This window comes from Microcebus murinus, chromosome 1 (genome assembly GCF_040939455.1).
Source record: "Microcebus murinus isolate Inina chromosome 1, M.murinus_Inina_mat1.0, whole genome shotgun sequence".
Lineage (NCBI taxonomy): Eukaryota > Metazoa > Chordata > Mammalia > Primates > Cheirogaleidae > Microcebus > Microcebus murinus.
In genome coordinates this window covers 43,007,639-43,026,481 of record NC_134104.1, presented here as the reverse complement: position 1 = coordinate 43,026,481, position 18,843 = coordinate 43,007,639, and the positions used below count along the sequence as shown (strand labels likewise).

Below are 18,843 nucleotides of genomic sequence, written 5' to 3'. Positions count from 1 at the left end.
GGAGATGAAGAATCAACTCAGAGAACTACAAAATACTGTGGAAAGTCTCAAGAACAGGGTGGATCAAGCAGAAGAAAGAATCTCAGAGCTTGAAGATAACACCTTCCAATTAAATAAATCAGTCACAGAAATACAGCAGAGAAACAAGAGAAAAGACCAAAGCCTACAAGAGCTGTGGGATTATGTGAAAAAACCTAACGTGAGGGTCATAGGTTTAGCCGAAGGGGAGGAAGACAACACTCAAGGGCTGGACAAGCTTTTTGAAGATATAATAGAGGAAAATTTCCCAGGCCTTGCTCAAAATCTCGATATACAAGTTCAAGAAGCCCAGAGGACCCCTGGGAGATTCAATGCAAACAGGAAGACGTCACGTCATGCAGTCATCAGACTGACCAAAGTATCAACTAAAGAGGCCCTTCTAAGAGCTGTAAGACAAAAGAAGCAAGTGACATACAAGGGAAAGCCAATTCGAATAACATCAGACTTCTCTAATGAGACTTTACAAGCAAGGAGAGACTGGGGCCCCATTCTCACTCTTTTGAAACAAAACAATGCCCAGCCTAGAATATTATTCCCTGCAAAACTAAGCTTCATATATGAAGGAGAAATAAAAACATTCTCAGACAAGCAAAGGCTCAGAGAATTCACCAAGACAAGACCAGCCCTACAAGAAGTACTTAAAACAGCGTTACGCACGGAACATCATAATAATAATCCACGGATATAAAAACAACCAAAACCCAAAGATATTAAAGGCCAGATATTACAATGGCTCAAGACAGAAATCATAGCAACAACATCCAACCCAACAGAATGATCAGTAATCTACCTTACCTATCAGTTCTCTCAATAAATGTGAATGGCTTAAACTCTCCACTCAAGAGACATAGGCTGGCTGAATGGATAAGAAAATACAGGCCAAGTATATGCTGTCTTCAGGAAACACATTTAACCTGCAAAGATGCACATAGACTAAAAATAAAAGGGTGGAGATCAATATTCCAAGCAAATAGAAACCAAAAGAAGGCTGGTGTGGCAGTTCTAATTTCAGACGATTTAGTTTTTAAACCAACAAAAGTAGTAAAAGACAAAGAGGGTCATTATATAATGGTGAAGGGCACAGTCCAACAAGAGGAGATAACAATTTTAAATATATATGCACCCAACTTAGGTGCACCCAGATTCATAAAGCAAACCTTACTGGAGCTAAGCAAATGGATTAATAGCAACTCCATAATCGCCGGAGATTTCAACACCCCACTGACGGCACGAGACAGATCCTCCAAACAGAAAATTAATAAAGAAATAATGGACTTAAACAAAACTCTAGAACAATTGGGTCTGACAGACATCTACAGAACATTCTACCCAAAATCCACTGAATATACATTCTTCTCATCAGCTCACGGGACATTCTCTAAGATTGACCATATCCTAGGACACAAAGAAAATCTCAAGAAATTTAAAAAAATAGAAATCATACCATGTACTTTCTCAGATCACAGTGGAATAAAACTAGAAATCAACCCTAACAGAAACTCACATTTCTACACAAAAACGTGGAAATTAAACAACCTCCTACTAAATGATTACTTCGTAAATGAAGAAATCAAGACGGAAATAAAAAACTTCTATGAAGAAAACGACAATGGAGAGACAAGTTATCAACTCCTCTGGGACACAGCTAAAGCAGTTCTGAGAGGAAAGTTTATCTCCATAAATGCCTATAACCAAAAGGCAAGAAGATCATAAATAGACAATCTAATGAAACGACTCAAAGAGCTGGAAAAAGAAGAACAGACCAACCCCAAACCCAGCAGAAGAAGTGAAATCAACAAGATCAAATCAGAACTAAACGAAATTGAAAACAGGAAAGCTATTCAGGAGATTAATAAAACAAAAAGTTGGTTCTTTGAAAAAATAAACAAAATTGACACGCCATTGGCTAAGCTAACGAAAAGCAGAAAAGAGAAATCTCTAATAAGCTCCATCAGGAATGAAAAAGGAGATATCACAACTGATCCCAAAGAGATACAAGATACAATTTATGAATACTACAAAAATCTTTATGCACACAAACTGGAAAATGTGGAGGAAATGGACAAATTTCTAGAAACACACAGCCTCCCTAGGCTCAACCAGGAAGAAATAGATTCCCTGAACAGACCAATCTCAACAGCTGAAATAGAAACAGCAATTAAAAATCTCCCTAAAAAGAAAAGTCCCGGTCCAGATGGCTTCACACCTGAATTTTACCATACTTACAAAGAAGAACTAGTACCTATCTTGCAGAAACTATTCCACAACATCGAGAAGAACGGAAACCTCCCCGACACCTTTTATGAAGCGAATATTACTCTGATACCAAAACCAGGAAAGGATGCAACAAAAAAAGAAAACTACAGACCAATATCCCTAATGAATATAGATGCAAAAATTTTCAACAAAATCTTAGCTAACCGAATCCAGACACTTATCAAAAAAATAATCCACCACGACCAAGTGGGCTTCATCCCAGGGATGCAGGGATGGTTCAACATACGTAAATCTATAAATGCAATTCACCACATCAACAGAAGCAAAAACAAAGACCACATGATTCTTTCAATAGATGCAGAAAAAGCTTTTGACAAAATTCAACACCCTTTCATGATACGAACACTTAAGAAAATAGGCATAGAAGGGACATACCTAAAAATGATACAAGCCATATATGACAGACCCGTAGCCAACATCATACTGAATGGGGAAAGACTGAAATCATTCCCACTTAGAACTGGAACCAGACAAGGCTGCCCACTATCTCCACTTCTATTCAACATAGTGCTGGAAGTCTTGGCTACAGCAATCAGACAGGAAAATGGAATCAAAGGTATCCAAATAGGGGCAGAAGAGATCAAACTTTCACTGTTTGCTGATGATATGATATTGTATCTAGAAAACCCCAAGGATTCAACCAAGAAACTCCTGGAACTGATCAATGAATTTAGTAAAGTCTCAGGATACAAAATTAATACACAGAAATCAGAGGCATTCATATACGCCAACAACAATCTAATTGAGAACCAAATCAAAGACTCAATTCCCTTCACAATAGCAACAAAGAAATTAAAGTACCTAGGAATATATTTAACCAAAGAGGTAAAAGACCTCTACAGGGAGAACTATGAAACACTGAGGAAGGAAATAGCAGAGGATGTAAACAGATGGAAATCCATACCATGCTCGTGGATCGGCAGACTCAATATCGTCAAAATGTCTATACTACCCAAACTGATCTACAGATTCAATGCAATACCTATTAAAATCCCATCAGCATTCTTCACAGATATAGAAAAAATAATTTTACGCTTCGTATGGAACCAAAGAAGACCCCGAATATCAAGAGCAATTCTAGGCAACAAAAACAAAATGGGAGGCATTAATATGCCAGATATTAAACTATACTACAAAGCTGTAGTAATTAAAACAATATGGTATTGGCACAAAAACAGGAATATTGACCAGTGGAACAGATGTGAGAATCCTGATATAAAACCATCCTCATATAGCCGTCTCATCTTTGACAAAGCAGACAAAAACATATGCTGGGGAAAAGAATCCCTCTTCAATAAATGGTGCTGGGAAAACTGGATAGCCACCTGTAGAAGGCTAAAACAGGACCCACACCTTTCACCTCTCACAAAAACCAACTCACGCTGGATAACAGACTTAAACCTAAGATATGAAACTATTAGAACTCTAGAGGAAAAAGTTGGAAACACTCTCCTAGACATCGGCCTGGGCAAAGAGTTTATGAAGAAGTCCCCAAAGGCAATCACAGCAGCAACAAAAATAAATAAATGGGACATGATCAAACTACAAAGCTTCTGCACAGCCAAAGAAATAGTCATGAAAGTAAACAGACAACCTATAGAATGGGAGAAAATTTTTGCATCCTATGCATCCGATAAGGGACTGATAACTAGAATATACTTAGAACTCACGAAAATTAGGAAGAAAAAATCAAATAACCCCATTAAAAAGTGGGCAAAGGACTTGAACAGAAATTTTTCTAAAGAAGACAGAAGAATGGCCAACAAACATATGAAGAAATGCTCAACATCTCTAATCATCAGGGAAATGCAAATCAAAACCACAATGAGATATCACTTAACCCCAGTGAGAATGGCCTTTATCAAAAAATCTCCAAACAATAAATGCTGGCGTGGTTGCGGAGAGAGAGGAACACTCCTACACTGCTGGTGGGACTGCAAACTAGTTCAACCTCTGTGGAAAGCAATATGGAGATACCTTAAAGCGATACAAGTGAATCTACCATTTGATCCAGCAATCCCATTGCTGGGCATCTACCCAAATGATCCAGTGACACTCTACAAAAAAGACACCTGCACTCGAATGTTTATAGCAGCACAATTCATAATTGCAAGGCTGTGGAAACAGCCCAAGTGCCCATCAATCAAAGAATGGATTAATAAAATGTGGTATATGTACACCATGGAGTACTATTCAGCTCTAAGAAACAATGGTGATATAGCACACCTTATATTTTCCTGGTTAGAGCTGGAACCCATACTACTAAGTGAAGTATCCCAAGAATGGAAAAACAAGCACCAGATATATTCTCCAGCAAACTGGTATTAACTGAGTAGCACCTAAGTGGACACATAGGTGCTACAGTAATAGGGTATTGGGCAGGTGGGAGGGGGGAGGGGGGCGGGTATATACATACATAGTGAGTGAGATGTGCACCATCTGGGGGATGGTCATGATGGAGACTCAGACTTTTGGGGGGAGGGGGGGAAATGGGCATTTATTGAAACCTTAAAATCTGTACCCCCATAATATGCCAAAATAAAAAAAAATAATTAAAAAAAAAAAAAAAAAAATGGAAGAAAAAGCATCTTTCCAAAAATACACAGATAATTGTTTTTATTACAAAGCCAATATGTATCCTGAATTACTATTAAAAATGATACTATATAAGGCACTAACAGCAATAAAGACTTTGCATAGCTTTTATATACTAGAGGTTTATAAATAAAACTATATTATTAGCTCATATTATCTTAAACTAAAGAAAATATTAATAACCACTAACACCTTTGTAAATTAAACCATGATTCAGAATTATAGACATTTTAATGTAATTTTATTTATTTTCCAGGTATCATAACAGGCAGATGTTCTCGGTAAAATTTCATTTGGTCAGTTTGTTTCTCACAAGACATTTATCGTGCTTTTTAAAACACGTCATGCTTTGTTATTTTATTTATTAAAAATATATTTTTTACCAAGTCCTAGGTTGCAACTATTATTATATTATATATACATCTAGGAAGGAAATGCTGCCAATTAAACTATAAATCCTGTCAATTATAAGAAGCAATCCAAATTCAGTGATGTTAAAATGAATGATAAATGAATTAAAAATATATATTTTAGGATTAATGAAATATGTGCTGAAATTAATTAAATATGAACATTTTTGTTAGGTTGCATATATCATTAAACAAAAATTATTTCATTACTTCTTTTGGTTTTGTTTCAATAAAAATAATGTAAGTGCTTATTTGTTTAATTACTATAATTGATTGAAATTTTAACAAATTTTAAATTATAAAAATGTTGCTCTATTATGACTCGTATTCAATAATAAAAGCAGGCTTATAAAAATACAAGAAAAAATTATAGCTAATTTCATTTTGTTAAAAGGAATTTGTTAAAATAAGTTATACATAATAATAACAAAGCTATATATGCTATATTAGTAATATAAAAAATTATACAGTATGATTACCACTTTATGAAAAGAAAACATAAACCTTATGCTTAGGGAATAGGTTAGAAGGATATATACAAAAATGTGATGGTATTTCAGTTATTTGGCCTATGAGTAAGATTGTCTCTTCCTTCTAATTTTTTCTATTACAATTTTTTGGTTGATATGTTAGGAACAATTCATCTTCTAATGTTATAATAGATTATGACAGGTGAATAATGCATTTTGAGAAAAAAATTGTATAAATATTTAAAAACTTGGTAACTAAAAGACTAACTCCATTTCCCAACATTGTAGAGAGCTGAAATTTTCATGTACATATCAAATTAAAGTCTTCCAATAATTATAGGGAAAAAGAATTAATAAGGATGTAAGATTTCAGAATATTTGTAAATACAAATATAAATATAATAAAAGTATTTGAATTTTCTAGTAAGTATTTTCTAAAAAGAGATATTTTAAAATTTATTCTTAATCCAACACAATGTGAGAATTTGGATAGTCATTAATGCCATCTAACTTAAAAACTCTAATATGGTGACAAAAGTAGTGACTCATCTAATGTTTGAACATGAAAATGATATCTTTCTCCCAGATACTTCTCCAATTTGTTACCACATACTGAAATTTTTCCATTAGATGTTAGCTTCCAGGTATCAGAACATTCAAACTGTTTAGTACTAGATATTTTTCAAAGTGGTTTCAAACTTTGGGGCATGTTTTGTATATAAAAATCTCACTGAATTAATTATTAAAAATACTAAAAGCTTCCAGTTTGTTTACATGAGCTGCTTATAGTAATATAATGCATTAATTCAAGGATGTCCAGAAGCTATCCATCATTTTGGAACCTCAGTAGGAGACAAACACACTCTTCTTCATGATGTCTACTACCACTCTCATAGTTGAGGTGAACTACTGCTCTTATCAATATGACAATCCTACAGTCTTCAAGGATATGAAATAGTACATGAAATATAGAACTAGAAAATTATAATATAAGTCTGGCATTCTAGGAGAATGCTTCTGAAGCAGATCCTTAGATTTTTAAAAATTCATTTAAAAATTCATACTTTCGGGATGGTACTTACAACTTCAAAGTCAATATATTTTCTGCATCCTCAAAGACATGGATAGCAGCAGCCACCAAAAATTAGACAGCACCACTTATCATGTCTGAAAGGGAATATAATGGCATCAACTCTGCTACTTTTCTTCAGCTCTGCAAGAGTATCTGGTAAAACCACAAAAATAACATCTAGTCCTGTTTATTAGAGTAACAGCTCAAGAAATGACTGACAGTTGTAAAATTATTACAAATTTCAAGTACTTTTTAAGCTTAAACACATTGTATTTTGTCAGTCAAGAGTTAAAGAAAAAAAGTATAGAATTTAAAAAGTAGTTCAATGGAAGAGAGAAGTAAAGAGCAATGCATTTGTAATAATGTAAATAAATATCATATAAGTCTTAGAAATTGACATTAATACACTATAGATTTTTCAGAAGCTTTTAAAATCTTTTTGTTGTAGGTTATAGGGCTGCAAGGAGAGCAGAGATATTAAATATTTGTTGTTGATGTTTCTTTTTCTTATTTTATTTTGTAAATAATGGAAGGCTGGGCAATTGCTTTAGATTTTATTGCACAGAAATTCATGAATAAAGGAAAATATGATGGTATTAATGTTCATTTTAGTGGAATAAATGAAAGCTGTCTGTCACTTGTCATGGATGCTATGTTTCTTTTTGATTAGGAAAGAACAGCACTCAGAAAAAAATCTACAACTGAAAGGTATAATATATCGTATTTAGTCTGCCTATACTGGGAAAAATTCATTTGAGATATTATAAAACTGGTAGCTGCACACGCTATCTGCTCTTTAGATAAAAACATATCAGTCTATTTCTCTATCATTTGCTTTTATGTTAAATTTAATCAAAAGTAAGCACAACATATTCTTTAAACAAAGCATTTTAAATAACACGGAGTCCTAAGCTATTTTTAATGTTAAGTATTTAAAGTTTATCTCAGAAAATACATTATAGTAATCTTGTTTCATGTTGTAAAAAAAAATGACATGCAATGGGCTAAAGGCTAAAAATGAAGGGGAAAGTGAAGAAATCCATATATATTAGAAGAGTATACTTATTTTTGAGGCCTATCCAGCGTTTATTTCATTTTGTAGACCAATGAAAACATAGGAGGCCTGGTGTCTGGTTAAGATGGTAGAGCAAATGTGTTTATCTCCTTTCCTTCTCTGAGGCCCCTCTAATAACAGAAAAGGAAACACTAAATGTAAACCCCCAAGGACAAAGAGGACAAGAGACAGGACTCTACTGGATGAGAGTTCTGCAAACTTTTGTGGTAATTGAAGTGACAGCAGAGTATTGATGGGTGTAGCAGGGCATAAAAAGGAACACAAGAGGTTGATTTTGTTGAAAAGAGAGCAATTCACATGGAGGAAACATAGACACACTCCTGGTTTAGATGCACCTCTTATGGCAAAGGTCAGGAGAGAAGCATGGGCCCACACAGGGCAAGGGTATCGTTTGAAAGTTTTACAAGGAAGAGTTGACCACTAATTTTCACAGAATATCAGAAGAGTCTTTTTTTTAAGGGGAAAAAAATGGACATGCCCAGGTAAAAGAAAAAACATGTACTGGCATTGGAGATCTCTCATAAAACAGTTCTCCTACCACCCAAAGTGAGGCCCACAGTAGACATGCCTGCATTCTCACACAGACCCTCCAAACAGAGCCTCATGTATAAATATGAACAGAAAGCCAATGATTGCCAGACATGTAAGAAGAGTCTTCAATACTAAAGAGAGAAGCAAGAATAATTAAACAATAAAACAATAATCAAGCAAGGAAATTAACAGAAAATGCAAAGGTTACAAGATATTTCATCTATCAATAAAGATCTGAGGTTAGGAGTTTGAGACTAGCCTTGGAAACATAGCGATAACCTGCCTATTAAAAAGTATAAAACAAACAACCAAGCAAAAATCAGCAGAGCTAGGGCATAATGGTAGCATCTACAGTCCCAGCTACCAGGGAGGCTGAGAAGGGAGAATCTCTTGAACTCAGGAAGTAGAGGCTATAGTGAGCTATGATCATCCCATTGCACACCAGTATGGGCAAGAGAGTGACATCTCACCTCCAGAAAACAAAAAAGAAAGATTTTCCCAGCACTATTTATTAAATAGGGATTATTTTCCCCATTTATATTGCTGCACACGTTGTCCATACTGCTTACTATGGCCTTGTAGTGTAGCTTAAAGCCTGATAAAGTGATGCCTCCAGATTTGTTCCTTTTGTTGAAAGTTGCTTTGGTTATTTGTATTCTTTTCTGGTTCCAAACAAACCATAGAATTATTTTTTCTAGATCTGGGAAAAATGACATTGGTATTTTGATGGGGATTGCATTGAATCTGTAAATCACTTTGGATAGTATGGACATTTTAACAATGTTGATTCTAATGATCCATGAATATGTTTTTCCATTTGTTTACAGCCTCTGCAAATTCCTTTCTCAGTGATTTGTAGTTCTCTGCAGAGACCTTTCACCTCCTTGGCTAAATATATTCCTAAGTATTTTATTTTCTTTGTAGCAGTCATGAAAGGTATTGAGTATTTGATTTGATTCTGAGTTTGACTGTTGGTTATAGGGATATTACTGATTTGTGTACATTGAGTTTGTAGCCTGAGATTTTCCTGAATTTATCAATTCTAAGAGTCTTTTGGTGGAATCTTGGGGTTTTCTAGACATAAGATCATATCATTAGCAAAGAGCAATAGTTTGACCTCCTCTTTCCCCATTCGGATACCCTGAATTTCCTTCTCTTGCCTGATTGCTCTGGTAAGGACTTCCAGCACTATGTTGAATGTAAGTGGTGACAGTGGGCATCCTTGTCTTGTTCCAGTTCTGAGTGGGAATTCTTTCCACTTTTCCCCATTCGGTATGATGTTGGCTGTGGGTTTGTCATATATTTTGAGGTATGTTTCCTCTGTGCCTATTGTGTAGCCACATGTAGAAGACTGAAACAGGATCCATATCTGTCACCACTCACAAAAATTAATTCAAGATAAATAACAGACTTAAATCTAAGACATGAAACCATAAGAATTATAGAAGAAAAATTTGAAAATCTCTTCCAGATATCAGCTTAGGCAAATATTTTATGAAGAAGACCCCAAGGGCAATCACAACAACAACAAAAATAAATAAATAGGGCTTGATTAAATTAAAAGTCTTCTGCACAGCTGAGGAAATGAAATTCTATGCCCAGACTAATTATTTATTGTATTAATTAAAAAGACATTTTCATATATGAAAGAATCCAGAAAACACAGCAAATAGACAACTTACAGAATGGGAGAAAATATTCACATACTATGTATCCTATAAACGGCTAATAACCAGAATCTACAAAGAACTCAAGTAAATCAGCAGGAAAAAATCAAACAACTCCATTAAAAAAGTGGGCAAAAGACATGAACAAAACTTTTCTAAGAGAATAGACTAATGTCCTATAAACATATGAAAAAATGCTCAACGTCATTAATCATCAGAGAAATGCTAATTAGAACCACAATGAGATATCACCTAACCTCACTGAGAATGGCTTTTATGAAAAAGTCCCAAAACAAGAGAAGTTGGTGTGGATACAGAGAGGAAGGAACACTTATACACTGTTGGTGGGAGTGCAACCTCTGTGGAAAACATTATGGAGATTCCTCAAAGAAATAAAAGTGGAGCTACCATTTGATCTAGCAATCCCATACTGGGTATTTACCCAAAGGAAAATCATTTTATCAAATGCCTTTGATAAAAGTCATTTTATCAAAAAGACACTTGCACTTGAATGTTTATTGCAGCACACTTTACAATTGCAAAGATGTGGAATCAACCCAAGTGCCCATCAATTCATAAGTAGATTAATAAAATGTGGTAAATTTATACCATGGAATACTACTCAGCCATAAAAATGAATTAATATCTTTTGAAACAATCTGGGTGGAACTGGAGACCATCCTCCTAAGTGAAGCATGGCAGGAATGGAAAAGCAAACCCCACATGTACTCATTTAATTGGAAGTAACTGATCAGAACTCAGGTGCACAGATGGAAGTAAAACTCAGTGGAAATCATGCAGATGGGTGGGGGAAGAAGGGATCGGCGAAGTCACACCTAACAGGTACAATGTACATAATCTGGATGATGGGCACACTTATAACTTGGACTCAAGCAGTCCAAAAGCAATCCATGTAACCAAAAGATTTATACCCCTCTAATATTCTGAAATTTAAAAAAGTGAAGGAAAAGAAAGATCTAGATGTTGAAAAGAAGAATGAAATATTCATAATATTAGAGAGATATCTGAAAATTAAAATGATAGCAGAAAAAAATGAACTCAAGACGTATTAAAAGATTTGTAAATATAGTTGAAGGGGTCTGCTAGAAAATAGAACAAATTTGTACCAGCAGTAAATAAACACAAACACCAAATATATGAGTTTAATTCTTAGGAAATCAAAAACTTGATCTAGGGGTTCCATATATGACTGACAGAAATTCAGAGAGAATAAAGAGAGAATAAAGAGACACAGGCAAGGAAATTAGCCAAGAAATTATACTAAAGATTTTCAAAGAACTAACATCTCCAGATTGAAAAAGCCTCTTTATATACAATGCATTAATATATCATTACAAGGTAGGATCTTCCTGGCATAGAACTTGTCAGTAGCAGTACTGTCACCTAGAAAGCAGTAGAGCAATACCTTTAAAATTCAGAGGGACAAATATTTTCAACTTGAAATTCTATGCCCAGACTAATTACTTATTGTATTTATTGAAAAGACATTTTCACATATAAAAGAATCCAGAAAACATAATTCCTCTGCACACTTTCCACTTTTAATTAGGAAGCCAATAGAGGATTGGCAAAATGAAGATGGTAAATTAATAGAGAGGACTATCATCGTATACAGAAAATAATGGTTCCAACTTAGTTAAGTGACAAGGAGAAAGAATGAGACCTGGGCATTAGTCTGAAGGGAAGCAGGAGGAGAGAGGCTTTAGGAGTGCCATTACTAGCAGGGTCTGGATGCAATGAATGATGCTCTAGTCTAGAGCAGTCTGGAGTAGGGCTTGGCAAACTTTTTCTGTAAAGGGCCTGATAGTAGATATTTTAGGCTTGTGGGCAATTCTGTCTGATACAAGTACTCAATTCTGCAGTCATAGTGCAAGGGCAGCTATAAACAATAGGTAAATAAATGTGTATGGCAGTGTTCCCATAAAACAGGCAATTTGGTCTATGCCATAATTTGCCTACTCTGGGAGAAGCTCAGCCATAAATTTCCAGCAGCATTACCAATAGGACATCAGCAGAAAAAAACCTGCTCAGGTTAAAATGACATCATTCAGCAGTCAACCTCAGAAAGTCTAAATCTTCCTTTTTTTCCCCCAGCTGAGCAGAAAATGGTGTCTGACTACCACAGGCTTCCATATTAGAAATCTTAGCAGAATGGGCCAAAAGATTTTACAAACGTGAGTACAGTCATGTGTTGCATAACAATGTTTCGGTCAACAATGGACCCCACATACAACAGTATTCCCACACGATTATAATAGAGCTGAAAAATTCCTATTACCTAGTGACAGTGTAGCCTTTGTAACACTGCAGTCACTGCATTACTCATGTGTTTGTGGTGAGGCTGCTGTAAACAAACCTACTATGTCAGTCGTGTGAAAGTTTAGCATATACAATTATGTATGGTACATAATACTGGATAAATGACTGTGTTATTGGTCTATATATTTATTATGTTCTACTTTTTATCCTCATTCTGGAGTGTATTTCTTCTAGTTATTAAAAAGAAAAGGTTAACTGTAAAATAGCCCCAGGCAGTTTTTTCAGGAGGTACTCCAGAAGAAGGCATTGTTATCACAGGAGACAGAAGCTCTCTGCATGTTGTTGCCTCAGGGAGAAGGAGGGAGAAGCGGGAGAAGATGTGGAGGTGGAAGACAAGGGTATTGATGATCTTGACCCTGTGTAGGCATAAGCCATTGTGTATGTTTGTGTCTTAGTTTTTTAACAAAAATGTTTAAAAAGAAAAAAAAAGAAATTTTATAAATTTAAAAATAGAGAAAGCTTGCAGAATAAGACTATAAAGAAAGAAAATATTTTTGAACAGCTGTACAATGTGTTTGTATTTTAATCTGAGTGTTATTACAAAACACTCAAAAAGTTAAAAATAATTAAAATGTTTATAAAGTAAAAAGTTACAGTAAACTCAGGTTAATTTATTATTGAAGAAGATTTTTTTTTATTTCAGCATATTATGGGGGTACAAATTTTAAGGTTTCGAATAATGCCCTTGCCCCCCTCCCCCCACAAGTCTGAGCTTCAAGTGTGACCATCCCCCAGACGGTGCATATCTCACTCATTATGTATGTATACACCCACCCCTTCCTCCCCTCTGCTACCTGCCCAATACCCAATAAATGTAATTCCTATGTGTCCACTAAGGTGCTAATCAGTTAATACCAATTTGCTGGTGAGTATATGTGGTGCTTGTTTTTCCATTCTTGGGATACTTCACTTAGTAGTATGGGTTCCAGCTCTATCCAGGAAAATACAAGATGTGCTATATCATCATTGTTTCTTAGAGCTGAATAGTACTCCATGGTATACATATACCACATTTTGTTAATCCACATCATTTTTCACAGATATAGAAAAAATAATTTTATGCTTTGTTTGGAACCAGAGAAGACCCCGTATATCAAAAGCAATTCTAGGCAATAAAAACAAAATGGGAGGTATCAATATGCCAGATTTCAAACTCTACTACAAAGCTGTAGTAATTAAATCAATCTTGTATTGGCACAAAAATAGGAATATTGACCAGTGGAACAGAACTGAGAACCCTGATATAAAACCATCCTCATACAGCCATCTTATCTTCGACAAAGCAGACAAAAACATCTACTGGGGAAAAGAATCTCTATTCAATAAATGGTGCTGGGAAAACTGCATAGCCACTTGTAGAAGGCTGAAGCAGGGTCCACACCTTTCACCTCTCACAAAAATCAACTCACACTGGGTAACAGACTTAAATCTAAGGTACAAAACTATTAGAATTCTAGAGGAAAATGTTGGAAACACTATCCTAGACATCGGCCTAGGCAAAGAATTTATGAAGAAGACCCCGAAGGCAATCACAGCAGCAACAAAAATAAATAAATGGGACCTGGTCAAACTGAAAAACTTCTGCACAGCCAAAGAAACAGTCATGGAAGCAAACAGACAACCCACAGAATGGGAGAAAATGTTTGCATCCTACACATCTGATAAGGGGCTGATAACTAAAATCTACTTAGAACTCACGAAAATCAGCAAGAAAAAAATCAAACAACCCTATCAAAAAGTGGGCAAAGGACATGAACAGAAACTTTTCTAAAGAATTCAGAATAATGGCTAACAAACATAAGAATATTATTTTAAAAATAAATTTAGTGTAGCCTGAGTGTAAAGTGTTTATAAAGTCTACATTAGTGTACAATAATGCCTCAGGCCTTCACATTCACTCACTGCTCACACACAGCCACAACCAGAGCGACTTCCTGTCCTATAAGTTCCATTCATGGTAAGTACCCTATATAGGTATATCATTTCTTATTTTTTGTACTGTATTTTTATTGTATCTTTTCTACTTTTAGATATACAAATCCTTACCATTGTGCCACAATTGCCTATAGTATTCAGTACAGTAATATGCTGTACAGGTTTGTAGCCTTGAAGCAAATACCGTCTAGCCTAGGTGTGTAGTAGGCTATAACCTCTAGGTTTAAGTACACTCTATGATGTTCACACAACAATGAAATCACTTAACCCCGCATATCTCAGTGCACAACCCTGTTATTAAGCAACACATGATTGTATAACAATTTGAAAATAAGCTGTTTATACATCTTGCATTTTGACTATAGGTAAGAGACTACCGTAAGTATAAAAATAGTGCTTATATTTCTGGCAACAAGATATAGAGACAAATACTATATTTAAGTAATAAATGTATCATCAGTTACAAAGGTAACAACTATATTGAGAGGAGAGGATATGTGGGTGTTATCAGGATGCTAAATCTCTATCTGGGATAACAGGAAGTCAATAAATAAAGTCTAAGGTGAAATGGATATGGAAGTAATCATCGGAATTAAAATAGAATCAGTTAAAAGTTCTTGCCACAGATAAATAAGAATTGAGGTTGGATGGAAAGTTAAGGGAAGGAGTGGTATCCTTGTACTTTTCATTACAAGCCCCTCTATTATTTTAGATATGTGCAAATCATTTTGATTTAAAACTTAAAGTTTTTAAAATATGGAATAAAACAAAATGTCTCTATAATTGTAATGAAAATCTGTCAATCTGTAATTGTTTTGACTACTTCTTTTGTAAAGAGTGCTGTTAAACTTGATAGAGTAAAGGTAAAAGGTACCACTGTTCTCCTATACTATAGACATTTGTTCCATCAACCAACAAGTGATTCTTAACAGGTTCATACATCAAATATAACACCTAAATTCATTGTTTTCTCAAATTTACTTTTTAAAAAATTTAACTCTCTTTCCTACCTCTTCATTTTTCTCTCCTTAGCCATATAAGGGCTTCTGAAATAACTGGGCCTACTACCCAACAGTGAATGAGCAAAGGCTTCTGGACTTAACTTATAACTCGAGCAAGCAAGACATCCCTGCCTGCTCTTGGGCAGATTTCACTTTTGCTTTACTTGTCATGCACATTTAGAAGTGGGACATTGTGACTTATGGATTTGCCTCCCACGAGGCAGGGCTGTACATTACTACCAATCTCTTACAATGTCTAAGTTCACTTCTTGTCTTCAAAGGAATTATGGATAATGGGGCAAAGAAGTGTTACTCAATATATCAAGAGCATAGTGATTTTCATCAAATAATAAGAAAATAGCCCAAGTTTTCATTCTTGTCTTGAAAGCCATTTGATTCTTCCATATGATTTCAACATGTCAAATCTTCTCCCAGATATTCCTATGTTTTTTATTTCCATCATTCTAGTCAAAAACCTGACAATGGTTCTGTGTGCCTTGCTCTCATGAATCCCTGCATTCTTACTGGTTTCTCTGCTATCAAGCACTGCTTATCTAAATCTTTCCTCCACACTGACATTAGAGCGATCATTTTAATTGCAATCTATCTAATTCTCCTAAAATCCAATTTAATGTGTATGCCTTTTCCCTAAGAAGCTAATGCACCCATATCAAACCTCCAGCACAACACACAACCCTCATAATATATAAGGGGAATCTTGCCCCCCTCACCTCAACCCTACACCAGGATATAGCCCTTTTGAGAATCAAGTCATGTAACAGATGAATAAATACCTATACATTGTAAATTCTATATCCATTTATTAAAATTTATATAGTCTCTATCACATGCCAGTATTGCTTAAAGGGCTGAGGATATAACAGCAAATAAGAGAAAGAAAACTGACAGTAGAAAAAACAAAACACACAGATTTGTCAGTTGCTAATAACTGCTATGGAGTAAAAGCAGGTAAAGGAGAAGATGCATTTGGAAAGAAGGTTGCTACTTTATAAAGGACTTGAAAGTTCTCTCTGATAAATTCACATTATCACAGAGGTTGGAGGAAGTGAGGGAGTGGGAAAAGAGCCATGGTATTACTGGGGCTAAGAGCTTCCCAGTTAGATGGGTATCAAGTGCAAAGGTCTCGAGACAGGAGTGCACACGGTATGTTGAGGAAGAGAAAGGACACCACTGTAGCCAGAGCAGTGAGTGAAGGGGAGGCTGTGGGAGACAGCACAGAAGAGGTAACTAAGGAGGTGATCAAGCTTTTACTCCAAATGGAACAAAACATTATTGGCAGTTTAGAGCAGAAAGGGACACAATCTAGTTTACATTTCAAATCAATCTTCCAATTTTAGGGTTCTATGTGAGGTGGACATGCCTCAGAACAGTGGAAGGAGCGAGGCCATAAAATATGTTGGTGGGTTGGCCAGGGTAATACCTGTGAAGTGGTCAAAGATGGTTGGATTCTAGGACATATATTGAAGGCAGAGCTGACAGGGTTTGCTGATGGATAGACATGCCACCTGAAAACATGTGAATCATCTTTCAAATAAGGGAAATTTGTAATCTGATGCTAAAGAATGATTTCATGACAATAATCAATATCCACATTAATATTGGTCCTGCTGAGGCACTTGGTTTTTCAGTGCATCGGTGCACTTAGAGTTAGGTAGTGGTAATTCCCTCTCTCCCTACAAATCACAGAGATTCAGATCAGCAAATGGAACACAGGTTTACGTCATGGAGTTGGGAAGTGACTGCAGACAGACAGATTGATAGATGGCTGGAATGAAAGCAAGGAACACAGTCAAATTCACCCGAGATAGGTAGAGACTGTGTAATAAAGGATAGTTTATAAAATAGCAACTGCAAAAGTTCCAGGAGAAGATAGTCTTATAGAGGAAGTATAGATTTCAAAATGTAAAAGGCTATTTGTAATGAAGTTGTAGTTAAAAGAGCATGAGCTCTGAAATAAGACTATTCTGGGGTTAAAATTGGCTTTACTATTTATAAGCTTGTTCGCTTTGATGAAATAATTTAATCTAAGTCTTAGTTTCCTTATCTAGAAAATGGACATCTGGGATTTTTGTGATTTGTAGGGTTGTAAAGACTAGAACAGATGATAATATACAAATCTCACCCAAGCATGTAAACATTTGCTAACTCTTACCTCCTATTAATATCAAAGAAAGAATATCTTTTTTGATAGTTTGAAGCAAGGAGGGAGCCTTAGGGAAAGATTCTGGCAGGAACATAATATCAGAGGTTTCCATCTGAATAAGGAACTGCATTAGATCACACAGAAAGTTCTTGTGCTTCGAGTCTCAATCCTTTCAGAACACACTTTCTCATCCTGTGAATTTATTTGCTTCACCATTAAAGAAATAAACGAGAAGATACAAAAGATCATAAATTTGTGATTTCTTTCTGCCTCTTCCCATCTTTCAAAAAGTCAACAGAGCTGTTACTTGGACTTAGCTCTGAATAAAGACTGATGACATATAAGGAGTGGGAACTCGGGGAAAAACTGACTGTTTTCATTTTAAGATATGTAACAGCCTAGGAAGAAAGCACTGGACATAATCGTAGGTGTTAAACTTTGCAGTGACAGTTAAAAAATTGTGCATGGTTTGGGTATAACTTATGATCAGAGATTCTATAAAGAGCACAGGATAGGCATCTATAAAATACAGAATTCCAACAATGCAAACAATTATCCCAATGAAGATAATTGCAGCACAGGGAGTTCTGAGTTGTTATGATGAGGACACAGCTAACTCGCAAGGCAGAACGAATCATGGATGTTACTGGGAAGGACAATAATTGTGCTGGCTGATCTAATTAAGATGGAAAAGAACATGAATAGGTTAGGAAATTTTACTTACAGAAACACAATGAAATTTAACAGAAATATTTATGAGTGGGAATGTGAAAAATATATAATAGGTTTATATGGAGAATATATATGATTTACATAGATATATAGTGTAAACACATACAAATGTTTTTTTTTTCATCTATGAACATTTTATTTTTTTTAAAGTTTGTTTGTTTATTTATTTATTTCTGCATATTGTAGGGGTACAAATGTTTAGGTTACATATAGTGCCCTTGCCCCACCTGAGTCAGAACTTCAAGCATGTCCTTCTCCAGACAGTGCATACCTTACCCATTAGGTGTGCATATGCCCATCCCCTCTTCTGGGCTCCCACATGCCTGACACATGATGAATGTTACTATTAAACATGCACATAAGTTAATACCAATTTGATGGTGAGTACACGTGGTCCTTGTTTTTCCACTGTTGAGATACTTCACTTAGTAGAATGGGCTCCAGCTCTATCCAGGATAATACAAGAGGTGCTAGATCACCACTGTTTTATGTGGCTGAGCAGTACTCCATGGCACACATATACATTTTATTAATA

At 35.3% G+C, this 18,843-nt stretch overlaps 1 protein-coding gene across 7 annotated transcripts in view; it reads right to left on the bottom strand.

Annotated features, from left to right (window-relative positions):
• The window catches only part of EPHA6 (EPH receptor A6), an 881,667-nt gene that overhangs the window by 237,206 nt on the left and 625,618 nt on the right, over window positions 1–18,843 (bottom strand). Inside the window, exon 12 of one of the 7 annotated variants that reach the window (XR_012918632.1) lies at window positions 6,874–6,958. The exons of the other annotated variants lie outside the window; for them this stretch is intronic. The gene's annotated coding sequence lies outside the window, so the exon portion shown is untranslated. The remainder of the gene's footprint in view (window positions 1–6,873; window positions 6,959–18,843) is intronic. 7 annotated transcript variants of the gene reach the window in all.